Source organism: Humulus lupulus, chromosome 7 (assembly GCF_963169125.1).
Source record: "Humulus lupulus chromosome 7, drHumLupu1.1, whole genome shotgun sequence".
Classification (NCBI taxonomy): domain Eukaryota; kingdom Viridiplantae; phylum Streptophyta; class Magnoliopsida; order Rosales; family Cannabaceae; genus Humulus; species Humulus lupulus.
The window spans coordinates 88306102-88309889 of NC_084799.1; the positions used below are offsets into that span (position 1 = coordinate 88306102).

The 3788-nt window shown below is 39.3% G+C and overlaps 1 non-coding gene across 1 annotated transcript; it reads left to right on the top strand.

Annotated features, from left to right (window-relative positions):
- Window positions 1–3407: 3407 nt before the first annotated feature.
- On the top strand, window positions 3408–3514 carry LOC133793254 (small nucleolar RNA R71). The gene has a single exon (XR_009874707.1). It is a non-coding gene; the product is annotated as a small nucleolar RNA R71 (small nucleolar RNA).
- Window positions 3515–3788: the final 274 nt, after the last annotated feature.

The window sequence follows — 3788 nt, forward strand, 5'->3', positions numbered from 1 at the left end:
TATATTAATTGATTTACAGAATATTTTCCCGAAATATGTGGGAATGAATTCTGCAACCTTCTCTATAAATAGAGAAGGAAACACCATATGTAAAGGACCGATTTCTGATTTATTGAGAGGAAACTCTGGGCAATCCTTCCCTGAAAAGTTTCCAGAAAACTCCCAAGTCTTAATAACATAGACTCGTGGACTAGGCAGAGTTAACTGCTGAACCACGTAAAAATCCACTAGTTTTCCTCTTTAGTCATTTGCACCAATATTTTATTGTTTAATTGCTCTACTATTTAAGTTGATGAAAAACGGTGTCAACACAATCATTTAAAGTTCTACTAGCATAGTATATAATTCAGAATACCATGTCAATCAGTTGCCCCAAAACTGCTCCCACCGCATAATCACTAGCGTCACACATAAGCTCAAACGGTAGGTCCCAGTTTGGTGCACAAACAATAGGTGCTGAAATTAACTTCTCTAAGTACGTTAAAGGCATTTAGGCACTCCTCATTGAAATCAAGTGTGACACCATTCATTAGCAAAGTTGATAGAGGTTTTGAAACTTTAGAGAGATCCTTAATAAATCTCGCGTAAAATCTCACATGGCCAAGAAAGCCCCTTTCACCGAAACTGGAGGTTATAGATTTTCAATAGTTGAAATTTCACCCTATCCACCTTGATACCTTTACTAGAAATCTTCTGCCCAAGAACAATTCTCTCGTTTACCATGAAGTGGAATTTCTCCCAATTCAAAACTAGATTGGACTCTTCTCACCACTGCAAAATTGATTCCAAGTGCTTTAAACACTCATCAAAAGACGACCCAAAAATCAAAAAGTCATCCATAAAAATCTCAATGCTCATCTCCACCATATTAGAAAATATTGCCATCATACACCGTTGGAATGTAGCTGGAGCATTACAAAGTCTGAATGGCATTCTTCTAAAAGTAACAGTGCCATATGGACATGTAAAAGTTGTTTTTTCTGGTCCTCTAGTGCAATTTCTATTTGATGGTACCCCGAGTAACCATCCAAAAGGCAATAATAACTATGGCTCGCCAGCCTGTCCAACAATTGATCCACAAAAGGCAAAGGAAAATGGTATTTCCTTGTCACCTTATTCAGCTTTTGGTAGTCTATGCAAATTCATCACCCTGTCATGTTACGAGTCGGAATGAGCTCGTTATGTTCATTCTTTACCACAGCCATACCACCTTTCTTAGGCACTACTTGTACTAGGTTCACCCAAGCACTGTCAGATATTTGGATAGATCACACCGACATCTAACCATTTAAGAATTCTTTTCTTACCACCTCTTTCATTGCTGGATTCAATCTTCTTTGAGATTCAATGGAAGGCTTGCTCTCATCTTCCATAAGTATTTTTTGCATTACCGTTGACAGGATTATTCCTCTTATGTTTGCCAATATCCACTCAATAGCTAACTTGTGGGCCCGAAGCACTCTCAATAGTTTCTCCACCTCCACTTTGGAAAGAGAACCAGACACTCTCACCAGTAAAGTCTCATTCTCACCCAAATAAGCATAACAAAGGTGGTCTGGTAAGGACTTCAATTCTAACACTGGTGGTTGTTCAATAGAAGGCAATGGTCTTTCAGGTCCCTGTCCCATCTCATCATATTTCATTCAGTGAAAAGGCCCATAAGAATTTACCCATTTATCATACTCCATGACCTCCATATCATCTTCCTCATCCTCCTTAACCTGTGTCAAAACTAACTTAAGAGGATCACTGCTCAAACTTCTTCTTGAAACCACTCCTTCTATCACATCAACATTGTAGCAGCTGTCACTTGCTCTTGGACACGACATTTCCTTAAACACATTAAAGAACACTTCATCTCCTTTAACCCGAGGCCTTAACTCCCCTTTTTGTACATAAATCAGTGCTTTCCTCGTGGCCAAGAATGGTCTTCCAAAAATATTTGGGACATTAGTGTCCTCTTCCATGTCTAGAACAATGAAGTCCGCCGAGAAAATAAACTTGTCCACCTTCATTAAAACACCTTCAATGATACCCCTTGGATGCTTCAATGATCAATCTAAAACTAAAGAGTTACTGTGGTGGGATTTACTTCTCCTGACCCAAGTCAACAGAACATAGATAAAGGCATCAAGTTGATACTTGCCCCCAAGTCACATAATGCACGCTTACACTCAAACTTCCCTATGGTGCATGGTATAGTAAAACTCCTCGGATCTCTCAGGTTTTGGGGAAGCTTCCTTTTCAAATTTTCATTGCACTCTTCTGTCAATGCCACAGTTTTGTAGTCTTCCATCTTTCTTTTCTTTGATGGAATCTCCTTCATGAATTTTACATAACTAGGCATCTGCTCTAAAGCTTCAGGAAAGGGAAAGTTGATGTGTAACTTTTTAAAGACCTCCAAAAACTTGAAAAACTCTTTATGAAGAGAGTTTTTCCGAAGTCTTTGTGGAAAAGGAATCTTGACACTAGAATCAACAATAATTGGTGGTGCCTTGTTTGTAGAAGGACGATGTTCAGTAACCCCCTGCTCAACTAAATCAGATTTCCTACCCAATTTTTCATTCTTTTCTACTAATGGTTGCAGTAGAGACTATCAAATTGTTTCCCATTCCTCAAGGTAATTGTCTGACACTGCTATTTTGGGTTCACCACTGTATTACTAGGTAAATTCCATTGAGGCCTGTTGTGCATCATACTAGCTAGCTGACCCACTTGCATCTCCAAATTTCTGATAGAGGATCTAGTCTCTATCATGAACTGAGTCTGAATATTCGTGAGAGTCAACAGGGTAGCTTGTAATTCATTAGGAATTTCAGTGGGAACTGGTGGTCTAGGCTGCTGAGAAGATGAAGCTTGAGGCGGGCTATTGAACATTAGGTTGTTGAAACTGGGCTTAGAATTGTGGTTGCTGGCCTTGATTATTTCTCCAAGAGAAATTAGGATGATTTCTCGACCAGGGATTAAATGAGTTGGAGAATGGGTTGTTATAAGGCCTCTGACAGTTCCCAATGGCTTGAACCTGAGCTTGATCCATGGGTATATTACTATTGGGGTCTGCTGCTATACACTGATTAAAAGGATGTGGACCCCCACAGATTTCACAACCAGTATGTATCTGCACGGCATTGGTTGCCACAATGTTCTGCTATAATTGCTTAGTCAATGTTGCAACTTAAGCATTCAAAGCAATGATTGCATCTAATTCATGAATCCCAACTACCTCTCTGTTACTAGTTGCATATTCATCAGACCATTGATGATTGTTTGTAGGCATATCTTCCAATAACTCATATGCCTCGTTGGCACTTTTGCTCATAAATTCCCTTCCAGTTGCAGCATCAATTATGGTGCGAGCAGTACCACACAAACCATTGTAAAAGTTGTGGAACAACATCCACTTTTCAATGTTGTGATGAGGACACTTTCTCAATAGTTCCTTGAACCTATCCCAAGAGTCATATAAAGATTCCCCCTTAAACTGATAAAATTTATTGAATTCTCCTCTTTATTTAGCAGCTTTTTATGGAGGAAAGAACTTGACAAGAATTTTTTTAGCCAACTTCTCCCAAGTATTTATAGAATTGGACTGAAGGGAGTTCAACCAACTTTTAGCTCTTTCCTTCAGCGAGAATGGGAATAGTCTCAACCTGATTGCATCGTCGCTCACCCCATTATACTTGAACGTTGCGCATAGCTCTATAAAATTAGCTATGTGCATATGAGGATCTTCTGAGGGGAGTCCACCAAATTGAACTGTGGACTAGACCATTTGTAAGATTGCTGGC